We start from the raw sequence: 17,812 nt of genomic DNA, 5'->3' as shown, positions 1-17,812 counted from the left end.
CATTTATCCTCATATGTCATTATTCAGGAAGATATTTCTCTAATCACCAGAAGTGACAATCATTCAGTGAGACATTTTCCCTAATAATATGAAGTTAATAAGGTGTTCTAGATGGTTTCTCTATTGTATTCAACAAATCTTTAGCATATGCATTGGGGCCAATTTAATCAGTCATATTTTAGATATTTTAATAAACATGTGCACTCATTGCCTCCCCTCCTTTCTGAACAGGAGTACAATTCATGAATGTTTCTTTCAGGGATTGCTGGTTTTCAATTTAATTTGGTCTGTGGCTCTCTAAATTTCTTTCATTATATTTAAGAGCATTATTCTTGGATACATTCTTTCACAGATGTTAAGTAAATCAATTGTTTAAAAAAGAGATTAGATGAAAAAGCGATTCCTAACTCTGTAGAAGTTATTTGAGATATTTAAACTGCTTAAGTTTCCTGCATAATGATTTTATAACAAAATTTTAAAACTTAAAAGGGTAAAGATTAAAAGTTATACACATTTCCTTTATGACTTATTTCATGTTTCTTTAGGTCTACTGAGGATCTGAAATCTGAGATTGATGTAAGAAACCTGGTCATATTTTTTCTGAGGAAAATCCTTGATATTAAAGGCAATTATTGTTGGGCAGACTACCCTTTTCTTACATGGTATGAAGCTCCAGTCTCAGGGTAGAACTGAGTGATTAGCACCATAGTATCTCAATACGCCATGACCAAGGCAGAATAACCTGAGGATCTTCCAAACTAATTATTGAACCACAATATCATTAAGATACTAAATCCAGGAAAGGAAACAATACCTAAAAATTTAATAGGAGAAAAATAAAAATAAGAAGTAGGAAGATGGTGAAGATAAAATGCTAGGTTTGTATTCTGAGGAAATAGAAGCATACATTCTTAGCAAGATATTAGCAAATGATATCCAAAGAATATCAAAGAATCAAGTCACTGGTATAATGTTAAATGTGCTTCTAGATGTAAGGATGTTTTAACATTTCAACTTCAGTAGATACAATATTTCATCAAAATGAAAGGAATCCAGCTCAGAGACATTGCAATAGATTCAGAAGAAAGTCTCTAGTATACATTTCTTCATGATAAAAACGGTATAAATATTAGGCATTGCAAAAATGGAATATAACATAGTCATGTGAATATGTAAGATATTATGTCATTAACATACTGATTACATAAAAACTGAAAATGATCTCTCTTTGTTTTAGAAAAAGACAAGTATATTCATTCTAAACCTATTTCCCACAGAACAGGGACTGTTAGCAAGGAAAAAAGCAGAGAAAAATTACACAGGGATAAAGGACAGAAGCTAAATCATATTTTCAAATGGCATTACTCAGTATACATATATGTCAAACATATATTAAAACATATCTAAAATTAATATATCCAGCTAAATTTCAGTACAGCACGTTTGACATGCAAATGTCACTTCATACAATGATGAACATACTGAGAAAGAAAACATGAAACCATTACCATTCACAACATTAATAAATAAATGCTCAGGACACTGAGATTTATCAAGAAAGTGGCCTTCTCTACAATGAAAATCACAAAACCAAAATTAAGTAATTAAAACATGAAAATATAAAAGAAAGCATGTATTGAAGTCGAATAGTCATTTTTGCTGAAATGTGCATATAACTCAAAGTAATGTAAAGAATTGATGCAATCTCAATTTTTATGTTTTATAAAGAAGTAGAAATCTGCTCAGAAGGTGACATTATTGTGTAACATTCTCATAGTGCTCAGGATAGTTGTTTTTGTGTGACTTTACAGATTGAAATAATATATTTAAAGCTGTTATTGTGAATTATAAACATTATTAGTCACTTGAGAGCTGATGACATGTTTTTTTATTGAGAAACAAATCTAAAAAATGATTATTTCTATTATATGATGATACAAGATTACAAAGAAGTTTTACACAATATAAACACACAAAATTTAGTTTATTTGGAAGAGGACAAATTATCAAAAATCATAATAGTACAAACTGTGGGTCTTGCATATGAGTTTTTCTTTATTTCTTAAAAAACTCTATATTTATACAAAATAAATTCATGTTTAAATGCGATTTTGTATTTTATTTCCCATCATATATTTTAATATTCTGTAACACATTTTATTTTCACATAAAATTTATTCACAAAGTGGAAAGAAATGTAGGAAGTACATATGAATACATATCTCATCATAATACTATGTAGAGAAAATATTTGATTGGCTTTTTAAAAAATTCTACACTTCTAGATATATTTATTACACTAATTTATTTCTTCCTACTTTTAATTTTCTACTTTTTGTATATTGATGGAAAGATTATACTTTATCGACATGGTTCAAAAGAATAATCAAAAACCAATGGCATGATTATTATATCTAACTTTGGGAAAATAATGGAGACAAAAATTAAAAACAGCAGAAATTTTCTTGGACAAAATGAGGTATTCCTCCAGTACTAATATCATAACAAGGGTTCAAATTAACTCCAGGAAGCCAGACTCATTCTGTGACCCCCTGCATCACATACTTTAAGGACAATGTCCTCTACATGCCGGTCTTATTAGAATTTAAGCAAGCAAGACAGCATAAGAATTTCCCAAAAAACTAAGAAATATACTTGGACTCCTCTTACATCCTGTTGGAATACAATTGGCTAATTGAGTCATGTAGGATTTCTGAGTGCTTATGAGAAAAAAAAAAGCACTCTCAAAAAGAAGACAATAACTTGTGACTTTCAACACACAGAATTGTCGTTAGAATGTTTTTGTGCTTCTCTCAGGTATAGCAAATAGGAGTGAGTTTAGTTCAGCTTACTCATTATTGCTTGCTTATGTTATTAAAACAAATGTTTAAATTATCCTTACATGCCTCTATGAAAAAATATGTTTTGCCACCTGCAGATCATCTTTGTGATGTTATGGACCTTGAAAACAAGAAAACTTTATTCATGTGACCTTCTTAACTCTGAGTATAAATTGCTTGAGACTCTTAATAAAATTGGCATTGCATGAGACTTCAGTCTGCCTGTAAGGGTCTGAAAAATCACTGAAGGAAGACCCAAGACTCAGATAGTATGCAAAGGCAGGGGGAGATTATTATGCAGAAACATAATAATCAAAGGTTCATAGGCCTTCTCATAGGGAACTGGGGGAAATTCTCTAGAAGGATTAGGCATTCTAAAATTTCATTGGTGAGTACTAGAAGACAGTTTTATGAAGCTCGCAAAATATACAGAACAAAAAAATAACTGAAGTTTATTACTCTTTAAGACACTTGTCTAAACATCAGACAGATTGGAAAACCTATGCCATCTACCTCAGCATATACCTGATTATGCTTTTAGATTCTTGGCTGGTGGTATGCTATGTCAGTACAAACCAAAGAAAATCAATGTTATGATTGCATATTCAGTGGTGGGGTGCATAGGTGGTCAGAGGTCGACATTCCTATGTCATAAACATTTAATCATAGGATAAGGCTGCCCAGCACAGATGACCCATTTTAAGATAAGATATCCCCTTTTTGTGGCTATCCCCAGGCTGTTCTTTAGGGTGGGGTATGACCTTATTTCTGGATTTCATAGTCTATACTTAGAGTTGGTGCTTTATGGCCTAGTATCTGGGACTTATGGTCAGTTCCTGAAACTGGTACCTTATGGCCATTAAAAAGAAATCAGAGCTGGCGCTTAAATGGAGACAAATGGGGTATATGTTGTCTTTTCATCCCTTGTATATTGGTTCCATTCTTCCATGTCACACCACCTCTAGAGCAATAACACTTCTAAAATATGTGTGTTATTCATACATATTGAAAGGCTAAATTAAGACTATTATGGCTTTAACATTACCAAGGAGAAAAAGTAAGATGATAATGTTCTTGTAGGTGAGCATTCTTAAATCATAAAACAGGTCAGTGTGCATAGTATCTTCTTGGGCCTACTGCCTAAAGCATTGATAGACTTGATGGGTTATACAATAGAACAAAAGAGTTCAAAGCTTACTAACTATTGTACAAATAATGGAATTTATGTGCATGGATTCATTTGGACACAATTATTTCTTAACAGCTAAATTAATGGAGATAGAACAATATCCTATGAAGTATGTTGCTGATCCATATTAATGTTCCCAGAAGGAAATTACAACTGAACTTTCTGCAATGCTGATTAACCAAAGGAGCACTTGAGGATTGTAGAGAATTTCTTAGTGTTATGAGTCCAGAGTCAAATGATCATTGTCCATGTTTAGTCCTCAGCAACCACTTATTTTTCTCCTATGTATATGGCCTACTAGCTTTTGTGAATTCTAGGTAAGTCCTTTGGAATATACGTTCATAACATTGATTATCGTTAGGTTTGCCTAGACATAGCATTCCACCAACTTCCACCAGCCTAGAATCTAAAAGTGTTTTCAGGTATATGCTAAGGTAGATGGCAGAGGTTTCCCAACCTGTCTGATGTTTAGGCACGTATCATAAGGAATAATACACTTCAGTTAGTTTTTGTTCTGTATATTTTGTAAACTTTATAAAGCTGCTTTTACATTAGAATACAAAATTGTGCTTACATATGTATTGTTTGTACAATGGTTTCTTATATTTTGTTCAAGAATAAACTATCCATAATCTTTGAAGTGAGAATTCTGGCATTTATTTTTCATTGTGTATGTACATCAGTACATCATTGAAAACATTAAACTGTCTGGCTTAGACAAGAGAGAAAAGTGGAGAAGAACATACACAATAACTATCATTTTTTGAGGTATGTCAAAACCAATCATCATACATTTGATGTTTAAAAATAGTTAATAAGCTTTATAAAATTCCAAGAGTATATGAGGAATGTATTTTTTATCTCTGTGAATAGTTCAGTTATCTGTTTTCTTGTGGTAGAAGGTAAATTGATAGTGTAAGTGAGCTCCACATGGTTCTGTTTGAGTAATTATGCTCAAAGGTTAGTAGCAGAAGATACAGAGCAAAGTAAAGCACTGTAAAAAAACACAATCATAATGTATATTCTTGCATGATATCTAAATGGCAGAAGACAGTGAGCCAACATGGAAGATCTACCATGAATATAATGTACAGTCTTATTTTAAGGGAAGGCTTAGCTACTTAATGAGCATGAATGGTAACAAGTAATCTGTGATGAGATAGAAGAGGTGACTTTCAACCTATGTGTCCTCATAGAAATGAGTTACAGACAGGTATAAAGAGCATTATCAGAACAGGCATGAGAGAATGTCAAATTCCTTAATATTCTGAACACAGTGAAGAATTGCATTGAGCATTTCATTCCTGACTTCAATCCAATTGATAGGTATTGAATTCTAAAAAAAAGTAAAATTAGATGTCTGGATGATGAGAAATAAATAAGAATCCTGCAGAGTGACATTTTCTCCAGGAGATCATTTTCATGATAAATCTGCCATTTGAGAAGAAACCAAAAGCAGGGAGAGACACCTCTTAGCTCTCTGTGAGGAACATTTAAGTACTCTAAGCATTGTCTCAGTCCATTTCAAAGAGGAAGTAAAATAAGCACTAAAACTGCCAAGTGCCAGATTTAGACCTTTGGTGGTAGCAATTCTGTTTTATTTTCTGTAATTAAACCTGTTTACTCATTTTCTAGAATTTTGCAGCAGGTATAAAAGCAATTGAGGAAAAATTAAGTGTATTGAATAAAGTTAGAAGGATGAGATTTTGTTATTAATTGTCATTCATTTGTTTTATTTGCATATCATGATGGTCTTATCTATTTTCCAATTAGTTTTTGTTCCTTTTAGATGTCAAGTGATTCCAACAAGAAAACCCCGTGTATTTTATTATGGGTTTGGTAAAAGGGCCTGATCTAGCAGATAATTACACATTCCAAGGCAAGTTTATAGCCTTTTATTTCATAGCCCATGAAGTTCAATATTTTGTGAATTTTATAGTCCATGAAATAAGAGCTGGTATAGCAAGAAGTTAAACCATTTGGACTTCAAAATGAATGTTAATTCGGAGACGCATTATGCTATAGGCCAGTTGCCTGATGAGTTTTGGAGTAATGTCATTGCTATATATTTAAGACAGTTTCTATCACATAAACACATTTTTATTTGAGAATCTGTCTGAGGCCAAATAAGTCTGGGGAAAACCAGGATGGATTTCAATTGTAATGCACACAGACACCTGTCTCTATGGCTTCCACAATTCACATTAGACCTTAATAACCCTAGTGAGATTAGCCAGAAACCCTGAATTGCTGCCACACTAACCCTTTTAAAAGGAAAGATAATAAAAACACACATATTTAAGTCTGTAAAATCACCAATGATGTATTTAAAGAGTGACTTTTGTGCTAAATGGACATTACATATCCCCTGTGTGTTCACTTTGTTTCTGTAAAATGTTGAACTAGATTTGAATCAGATTCAAAGTTTGGAGACTCAGTACATAACTTAAGGAAAGCACTCCTCAATGTGTATTCCATAAACACAACCTTTGTGATTGATTAAAACAAAGTCTATGAATACAATACTGTGAAAAAAAACAAATCAACTGGATTAATTGTAAATCAGCATTTACTGAGAACTTTTTATCATGAGTAGGTGAAGACCCTGAGGTGCAGCAGATACTAGACAATTTTCAAAGCCTAATTCACCATAGAAATCACTTCAAAATATATTTTATTTTATTTCCACTAATTTGCATGAATGTATATTTATATACCACATGGTTCCTGTTGCCTGTGCATCCAGAAAGAAGTTATCAAATACCTCGGAACTAAAGTTAGCAACAGTTGTGAATGACCACATAGAGGGTGCGGATCAAACTTTGCTTTCTCTGGAAGGATGGTCAGTGCTCCTAACCCTTGAGAGATTTCTAATTCCTTGCCTTTTAAAAAATTACAGCCATTTTATGATCCTTAAAGATGTCATGAAACTTCTGCTTTCCTAACAAAAAGGAACTGATTTTTTTTTAAGTTAGTAGATATGAAAGAGACAATGTTTAGGCCTTTCTTACCTCTTAGCTATAAAATCCCTTATTTTCCAAGAGTTTAGGAGATCTTTTGAGAAATAGTGCTGGTTCATGATATGTTTCTCTGCTGATGAAATAAGCCAATTCAACCAAGTTTTTAAAAGGCAGGTATGCAGGGTTGGAACTACTGTCAAGAATCACAGGTAAGTCCTGTCAAGAAAAGGACTGGGCTTTTTTTGGCTCCTTTTCTGTTCAGAGGCTTTCTGAGTGGGTGTTGATTGATGTTGGAGGAAACAAGAGGAATAGAATTTGCTAGATCATGTTGGGAGAGGTTGGTAAGTTAGGATATCCAATGTAAGAGTTCATATATACTTTTAATGAAAACACATTTCTTTGTCCCTTTACCTCTTATTACAAATACATATAGTCAGACAGTTATTGGTCGATAGTGCTAATGAGAACTGATAAGTGGACCAGCAGCACCGAGCAGGAAACAAGGTAGCAGCAGTCACAAAAATGTTCTTGGCTACAGGATTTCCTATCTCTTCCTAAATGTACACACTCACATGAAGGTTACCCTGGAGCTTGCCACTGAAAGTAACCAGATCCAGGAACAGTCCATAAAATCCAGAACAAGTTCACAAATCCCCTTCCAAAGAATAGCCTGGGAATAAGCACAAATATGGGGAAGTATCTTATCTTAGGATGAATTAGCTGTGCTGGGCAAACCTATCTCATCCAATGGTTATACATTCAAGACATTGGAATGCAGATCATTGGCCACCTGTGAACCCCCCAGCACCCACCAATGAAATTTTAGATTACTTAATCTTTCTAGAGAGATTCCCCCAGTTCCCTATAAGAAGGATTGTATGCATTTGTCTGGGGTCATCATTTGGAAAAAATAGTTGACTCCTGTGTACTGGTTGATTCTACAATATAAACACTTTTTGCCTTTCTATACTATCTGAATCTGGGGTCTTCCTTCAATGATTTTGAGACCTTTATAATAGTAGTCTTGATAAAGGCTATGCTGATGCCTATAAATGGGGAGTCTGGTCAAAACAATACACTTTATCTCTGCCCTTGGGTGGAGATGCAAAATTTCAAACTAACCAAAACAGACCACTGAAACCAGAGACACCAACATATCACCTGAACAAGCGACTCCACCTTAGGAAGCCTCAATCTCCTAAACTGTACTAAGGATAATGGAAGGAATACTTTCTATTCAATATATTGTGGAGAGGCCACCATGTGGCTGAAATGAGATTGCCTTGTATTTGATTTTCTCAAAAATTTTCCTTTTCCTTTTTCCTTTTTCTTTCAGATACTGGCCATAGCCTGCGTATACCTTCTAGACACTTTGAGCTGTCTTACCCTTCCTCCAACCTGATCTCTAGACGATAATCAAATGCCACAGTTGTAACTTTCCTCTATATTTCTTCTTCATTTTTTCTCCTCCCTGCAACTGGTGAGATTATAACTTACCTTCCCTGAAATCTTTCCTTTAGACTCTAGTAAAATTATCTTCAACTTTTCTTTCTGTGTTCGCCCTTAAATCTTAACAAGATTAAGAAACTTCATGAGGATCCTGGATTTCTGGTATATTCCAAGTAACACCCCTCAAAAGCTTTGGTAGCACTAGGTAAGGTATTTGAAATTATGCCAAGGCCTTCTGTTTCATAAAATGGGCTTCCATTTACAATAAGTGATAATATGAATGTTTTTATATTAAATTTAGAAAAATTAAACCATGTACACGAAACAGATCTATTTTGAGAAGCAGTGAACAATGTATACTATTTAAATTAAATATAGGGATATGCATAAATTCTATACATGGTTAATCTATTCTCCATAAGATTTCATTTGATTTAGTTTATACCTACATTCCCTCTATCAATATTCAACAGAGCTCATTCAGTAGATAAGCAGCTATGAGAATAGCTAGACTCTTAGAAATGAATTCCTTTCTTTCTCTAGAGATTGGTTATTCCCAACTGGAACATACTCTATTGCATTTTTATATTAGGTTTATGATGGTATAAAATCATAAACCTATCCAGTTATCTCTGTTACATATATACTAGGATTTGTTTCCTATGAATCTTTTCTTAAAATATTATATCTTTCAAGTAGAATGAGTATTACTATAAAAATGGCAAATGAACAATTTTTATTCATAATTAAGTATTTTCAGGTATAAACCCAGCAGTAGACTGCATATTCAGTTGGAATGCCTAAGGTGAGATTAGTACTGTTTTGGATGACTGGTAGTGAGACTGCTGTATTTCTGAGTTTGTTCCAATGTGCTGAAATTGAGAGGGGAGCTGTTCATATCAGGGAATGCTGCACAGGCACACATCTGTCTGCAGCTTTCTCTGTACCCATGAGCATGAAAAATTGGGCTTTCAAGTCAGTGCACTGACTAAATCCTACTTTAGGCTTTCAAGGGGAGATGATAGGACGGATTGCCCAAACCTTAATTTGCAGAGAAACAGTATTTAAATTGTGGGTAAAGAGAAAAGTTAGAAAAGAAATCTCAAACATGTGTTTAGCGCTGATTTTTAAAGACTGCTATAACTTTGAACTGAGGAAATTCTTTGTCTACTACATTTTAATTGAGTTGTGTGGGTAAAGAAGGAAAGTTTTTAAAAACTCAAGTCATCCATAACAGACAATCATAAGTCTATCCAGTTATTTCTGTTACATATTTACTAGGAATTGTTTCCTATAAATCTTGTTTAAAATAATATAATATTTCTTTCAATTACAACAATGAGTATTACTATAAAAATGACAAATGAACAATTTTTCATTCATAATTAAGGATGTTCAAGAATAAACCCAGCAATAGACTGAATATTCAGTTAGAATGTCTAAGGTGAGACTTGTACCCTTTTGTACTGCCCTTGAACTTGGACAAACTGATCTGTGTAACTATGTCTGAAAATATGAAAGAAAAGGAAATACATTCTGTACTGTAAGGACACAAGTAACACAGACTTTGGCATATTAAAAAAATAAACAAAATAAGTGAATAGTATTAAATGTGTTTATAAGAATATTGAAAGCATAATCTAATTTTAAAACTAATCAACAAATAATGGTTATTCTTATTTTAAAAACTGCTTTGTTTATTATTATTTACATTAAACTACTTTAAGTTAATTATGTTTTTTTATTAATTAGGTGTTCTTTGCCTCAATGTGTGGGGTATGTTATTGTGTCTTTAATTTCCACTTACCTATGATAATGAATACATGTTATCAGTGCAAATGCATATTATGTTATCATATTATCTCTCTAGGACTTTTTTTTTTATTTTTACTTGATAGCAGTGGTTTTCTGTTATATGTTACTCTATACGTGTTGCATTTTAGAACTTTGCTGTGTGAGTAACACTTTCTCAAAATACATGCACAGATTCCTCAAAAGAACAAAGCAATGATTGTATTAAAATCCAACTTGGGTTTCAGTTTAATGTCTCGGCTTAGAAGTAAGAGTATGGGTGAGGTGCAATTCACTGGAGCAGAGAGATGGAAAACAGCAGCTGCATCACCTAGAAACTGACCCCAACACTACTGAAAGCTGCAGTTCTGGAGTCTGCAAAACTTGCAGGCAGGTCTGTAGGAAGGAGGAATCTCTGCAGTGGTGTTGCTCAGTTTCCTCCCCAGAAGTCAATCATTTACTCTGACTATGAAGCTGGATTCTAACCTTCCAGAATAGTGCAACTTTACACTTTTCCAGATATGTGATCGTTTTTCCATCTCCAGAGTCTCATCACAACTCACCTTTCAGGGAACAAATATTTCAATGAACAGAAAACTTCCATGCAGCAATTTCCCAGTTATGTATATTTAATTCAGCTGTCTTTAACATTTTGTATATTGAGAGTAGGTAATTAAAGCACCATTTGTTGAACATAGTATTTCATAATATTTGAAAAAGGTTATTCTAGATATGTGAGTATATTTATGAACAGTCTCTGTTGTTCAGACTTAAGTTGTGAAATTGTCAATAAATTATCTTGTTATCTACATTTGTCCTATACTTTAATTGTTGGCTTAATGCTTTGAGTTCTTGATTGGACATAGGATAATAATGTTGGGATGCTCAGTTGACATTCATAATAAGATCTCACAGCTAAGAGCTAGTTATAAAGGGTTATCCATATTGGTTTAATGTTTTATAGATGTTAGTTAGGGATAGTTTTGAAAACTTGGTTCATCATCTTTTGCAAAGTGAAAGATTTGAATATTCATTCCTAGGAGTTTGTTGAATACTCAAAAACATGTTTTTACAATGCTTGTATTCATTAAAATATATATAATTTTCACTAGAAATATAATGGGAAACAATAATTAATCATTTCTAATATTGGATATTATATTATAAATATATTAATGTATCAGGTCATTCTAGCAAATGCTCACTAGAAGAATAATGGGAAAAATAAGTAATAATTTCTAATGTTGAATATTATATAAAAATCAATGTATCATGCCATTCCAGTAAATAAGACTGTTGAGATTTAGAGAATATTGAAAAATATGTTCTGTTGTATTGGTATTAAGAAGTCAGTCAACTGAGATTGCCATGTCTCTACATCTATTGATGACAATAACACATGTCTTAGTTGGAGTTTTAGTACTCTGAACAGATACCATGACCAAGGCAACTCTTATAGGGATAATACTTAATTGGGACTGGCTTACAGTTCAGAGGTTCAGTCCAGTATTATCAGGTTGGGAGCATGGAATTGTTTAGGTAGACCAGGTAAAGGAGGAAGTGAAAGTTCCTCATCTTTATCTGAAGGCTGCTGGGAGAAGACTAGCTTTGGCAACTCTTATAGGGATAATACTTAATTGGGGCTGGCTTACAGTTCAGAGGTTCAGTCCAGTATTATCAGGTTGGGAGCATGGAATTGTTTAGGTAGACCTGGTAAAGGAGGAAGTGAAAGTTCCTCATCTTTATCTGAAGGCTGCTGGGAGAAGACTAGCTTTCAGGCAGCAAGAATAAGGGACTTAAAGCCCACTCCCCAATGACACACCTATTCCAATAAGGCCACACCTGAAAATAGTGCCACTCCCTGGGCCAAGTATCAACCATCATAACATCTTTATGAAAAAGGCATGGAAAAGTCTGTATAGCCCTCTATTGCTTCTGACATTCATTTTTACCTTCCATCTACCATTGTCATCTTGGAAGCACCAGAACTACTGGCACATTAATGTTGAACTTCCTAGATTTAACATCTATAACTATAAATAGCTAGTTTTTTATAAATTACCTAAGATGTTTTACAACAAAAGTGATTAAAGAACTTACATTATTTCAAGAAGTAAAGAACATCTAAGTGGCAAATAAATTGAATGAAACTGAGTTGAAGCATACTTATAAGGAAAGATTTGAAAGTAAGGCATGTCAATAATATAAATTGTGACATTAATTAAAATAAGAACAACTGACTGCACAGGAAAATGCTATCAATAAACTGTAAGGGTTCAGTTAGGTCACCAATATTAGATTTCAGGATATTTTTTATAGTAATACAATGGTGATTTTGGTTAGCTAGTGACTTTTAGTGTTGTCAATCACACTTTATTGATTACTCATGTTTTGCTACCACTGCTGTTAGGAATGCAAAAGAGAGCAATTGATGTTGAAGTAAAAATGAACTCAATACTATTAAAATGAGATTATGATTGAGCCAGCTCTTATTATCTTCCTGGTATCATTGTGTTAAGAACAGAAGAGTCATTATCAGCAAAGAAAGCAGATATTTAGGACTATGTTGTCTCTATGAAGTAGAAATACTGAAACATACAGTATAATATATTGCTCATGGAAATTAGATTTTGCTCTAAATTATAGTTGGTATAATACCCTGTTTATTCACAATCTTGTGGTGAGGCCTTGATGGGACTTCTAGGATGTTGGCAAGAATATTTACACTGAGCTAGGAGGAAAAGTGAGTAAGCTCAGATAAGAATACATAAAGTTGGGTTAATACAAAGTTCAACATAAACATAGCCTAGGAAGTGTGGTATTCCTTTTATCTTGGTCATCCTGATAAGCCCCTAGACACAGTGAACACAGGCCTTTGTTTATTGCCTTGTTTGACTACTTTGTTTTTGACCTAAGAACAGACCCTATTCTTTGCATGTACCTAGAATGGTATAAAAGCAGACTGGCAAAATATAAAGGTGCTTCAGCTTCAGCACTGGCTTGAGTCATGTTGTAGTGGTTGTTGTCTAATTGTCTTTTCTTTCTTTAATCTGCACTCCCTCCTTTTAGACCCTGTTGACTGACTGAGCTGGCTTGATCATAATCTCATTTTAATAGTATTGAGTTCATTTTTACTTCAACATCAATTGCTTTCTTCTGCATTCCTATTAGCAGTGGTAGCAGAACCTGAATAATCAATGAACTGTGATTGACAACACTAAAAGTCACTAGCAAGACTAACAAAAATCACCATCACAGATTCCAGAATCTGGAGGAAATGGACAATTTCCTTGACAGATACCAAATACAAAAATTAAATCAGGATAAAATAGATCATCTAAACAGTCCCATAACGCCTAAAGAAATAGAAGGAGTCATAGAAAGTCTTCCAACCAAAAAAAGCACAGGACCAGATGGTTTCAGTGCAGAATTCTATCAGACCTTCAAAGAAGACTTAACACCAATACTCTTCAAACTATTCCACAAAACAGAAACAGAAGGAACACTACCCAATTCCTTCTATGAAGCCACAATTACGCTGATACCAAAACCACACAAAGATCCAACAATGAAAGAGAACTTCAGACCAATTTCCCTTATGAACATCGATGCAAAAATACTCAATAAAATTCTTGCCAACCGAATCAAAAAACACATCAAGACGATCATCCACCATGATCAAGTAGGCTTTATCCCGGGAATGCAGGGTTGGTTCAATATACGGAAATCCATCAATGCAATCCACTACATAAACAAACTCAAAGAAAAAAACCACATGGTTTTATCATTGGATGCTGAAAAAGCATTTGACAAAATTCAGCATCCTTTCATGCTTAAAGTCTTGGAAAGGACAGGAATTCAAGGCCCATACCTAAGCATAGTAAAAGCAATATACAGCAAACCGGTAGCCAGCATCAAACTAAATGGAGAGAAACTTGAAGCAATCCCACTAAAATCAGGGACTAGACAAGGCTGCCCCCTCTCTCCTTATCTTTTCAATATTGTACTTGAGGTACTAGCTCGGGCAATTCGACAACATAAGGAGGTCAAAGGGATACAAATTGGAAAGGAAGAAGTCAAACTATCATTATTTGCAGATGACATGATAGTCTAACTAAGTGACCCAAAAAACTCCACTAGAGAACTCCTACAGCTGATAAACAACTTCAGCAAAGTGGCAGGTTATAAAATCAACACAAGCAAATCAGTGGCCTTCCTATACTCAAAGGATAAGCAGGCTGAGAAAGAAATTAGGGAAATGACCCCCTTCACAATAGCCACAAACAGTATAAAGTATCTTGGGGTGACTCTTACCAAACATGTGAAAGATCTTTATTACACGAACTTCAAGACTGTGAAGAAGGAAATGGAAGAAGACCTCAAAAAATGGGAAAACCTCCCATTCTCATGGATCGGCAGGATCAATATAGTTAAAATGGCCATTTTGCCAAAAGCAATATACAGATTCAATGCAATACCCATCAAAATCCCAACACAATTCTTCACAGAGTTAGAAAGAGCAATTAACAAATTCATCTGGAATAACAAAAAACCCAGGATAGCTAAAGCTATTCTCAGCAACAAAAGAAATTCTGGGGGAATCAGTATCCCTGACCTCAAGCAATACTACAGAACAATAGTGTTAAAAACTGCATGGTATTGGTACAGTGACAGGCAGGCAGATCAATGGAACAGGATTGAAGATCCAGAAATGAACCTACACACCTATGGCCACTTGATCCTCGACAAAGGGGCTGAAAACATCCAATGGAAAAGAGATAGCCTTTTCAACAAATGGTGCTGGTTCAACTGGAGGGCAGCATGCAGAAGAATGCGAATTGATCCATCCTTGTCTCCTTGTACTAAGCTCAAATCCAAATGGATCAAGGACCTCCACATAAAGCCAGACACTCTGAAGCTAATAGAAAAGAAACTGGGGAAGAACCTTGAGGACATCGGTACAGGGAGAAAGTTTCTGAACAGAACACCAATAGCGTATGCGCTAAGATCAAGAATTGACAAATGGGACCTCATAAAATTACAAAGTTTCTGTACGGCAAAGGATACCATCAAAAGGACAAATCGGCAACCAACAAATTGGGAAAAGATCTTCACCAATCCTACATCAGATAGAGGGATAATATCCAATATATATAAAGAACTCAAGAAGTTAGACTCCAGAAAACCAAACAACCTATTAAAAAATGGGGTACAGAGTTAAACAAAGAATTCTCACCTGAAGAACTTTGGATGGCGGAGAAGCATCTTAAAACATGCTCAACTTCATTAGTCATTAGGGAAATGCAAATCAAAACAAACTTGAGATTTTACCTTACACCAGTCAGAATGGCTAAGATTAAAAATTCAGGAGACAGCAGGTGTTGGAGAGGATGTGGAGAAAGAGGAACACTCCTTCACTGCTGGTGGGGTTGCAAATTGGTACAACCACTCTGGAAATCAGTCTGGCGGTTCCTCTGAAAACTGGGCACCTCACTTCCAGAAGATCCTGCTATACCACTCCTGGGCATATACCCAGAGGATTCCCCACCATGTAATAAGGATACATGCTCTACTATGTTCATAGCAGCCCTATTTATAATTGCCAGATGCTGGAAAGAACCAAGGTATCCTTCAACAGAAGAGTGGTTGCAAAAAATGTGGAATATCTAAACAATGGAGTACTATTCAGCCATTAGAAACAATGAATTCATGAAATTCTTAGGCAAATGATGGAGCTAGAGAACATCATACTAAGTGAGGTAACCCAGACTCAAAAGGTGAATCATGGTATGTACTCACTAATAAGTGGATATTAACCTAGAAAACTGGAATACCCAAAACATAATCCATACATCAAATGAGGTACAAGAATAAAGGAGGAGTGGCCCCTTGTTCTGGAAAGACTCAGTGAAGCAGTATTCGGCAAAACCAGAACAGGGAAGTGGGAAGGGGTGGGTGGGAGGACAGGGGGGAGAGAAGGGGGCTTATGGGACTTTCTGGGATTGGGGGGCTAGAAAAGGGGAAATCATTTGAAATGTAAATAAAAAATATATCGAATAAAAAAAACTAAAAAAAAAACTTAAAAAAAAAACTTCTGAAATCTAAAGCCCTGAAAGTGACAATATTAATAATTATTTGAACTTATTAATGACAAAAATATATTAAGCTGAGTTAGTATTACTTCAAACATATTATTTTTGATCAAAACTCCTATATCATATGAGTAATTTTAAAAAGGCCATATTAATTGTCAATATACTCATTTTTATCATTTAATTTTTTCTTCTATTGGATATTTTCTTTATTTATATTTTAAATGTTATCCCCTTTCCAGGTCTCCCCTCCTGAAACCCTATCCCATTGCTCCTCCCCCTTCAGGCCTGGCACTCCCCTGCACTGGGGTATTAAACCCCATCAGGCCCAAGGGCCCCTCCTCCCACTGATGTCCTACAAAGCCATCCTCTGCCACATATTTGGCCAGAGCCATGAGTCCCTCCTTATATACTCTTTGGTTGGTGGTTCAGTGGCTTGGAGCTCTTGAGAATCTGGTGGGATAACATTGTTGCTCTCCCCATGGGGCTGCAAACCCACTCAACTCCTTTATTTCCTTCTTCAACTCCTCCATTGAGGACCCCATGCTCAATACAATAGTGGTTTAGTCCCTGGGAGCTCTGTGGGGTCTGATTGGTTGATATTGTTGTTCTTCCTGTGGCATTGTAAATCCCGTTAGCTCCTTCAGTTCTTTCTCTAACTCCTCCATTTGGGACCCCATGCTCAGTCCAATGGTTGACTGCCAGCATCTGCGTCTGTATTTGTCAGGCTCTGGCAGAGCTTCTCAGGAGACAACCATACCAGGCTCCTGTCAGCAAGCACTTCCCAGCATCTTCAGTAGCCTCCTGATTTTGTGACTAAATATGGGATGATCCCCAGGTCGGGCAGTCTCTGGATAGCATTTTCTTCAGTCTCTGCTCCACACTTTGTCTCCATATTTCCTCCTGTATTTTGTTTACCCTTTTTTTTATTCGATACATTTTTTATTTACATTTCAAATGATTTCCCCTTTTCTGGCCTCCCACTCTCCCAAATCATATAAGCCCCCTTCCCTCCCCCTGTTCTCCCACCCACCACTTCCCACTTCCCTGTTCTGGTTTTGCCTTATACTGGTACACTGAGTCTTTCCAGAACCAGGGGCCACTCCTCCGTTCTTCTTGTACCTCATTTGATGTGTGGATTATGTTTTGGGTATTCCAGTTTTCCAGGCTAATATCCACTTATTAATGAGTGCATACCATCATTTATCTTTTGAGATTGGGTTACCTCACTTAGTAGGATGTTCTCCAGCTCCATCCATTTGCCTAAGAATTTCATGAATTCATTGTTTCTAATGGCTTAATAGCACTCTATTGTATATATATATATATATATATATATACCATATTTTTTGCATCCATTCTTCTGTTGAGGGATATCTGGGTTCTTTGCAGCTTCTGGCTATTATAAATAGGGCTGCTATGAACATAGTAGAGCATATATCCTTACATGCTGGGGAATCCTCTGGGTATATGCCTAGGAGTGGAATAGCA

Source organism: Apodemus sylvaticus, chromosome 9, assembly GCF_947179515.1.
Source record: "Apodemus sylvaticus chromosome 9, mApoSyl1.1, whole genome shotgun sequence".
Taxonomy (NCBI): Eukaryota; Metazoa; Chordata; class Mammalia; order Rodentia; family Muridae; genus Apodemus; species Apodemus sylvaticus.
The sequence above is the reverse complement of the archived record's forward strand: the minus strand, read 5'-3'. Positions refer to the sequence as shown.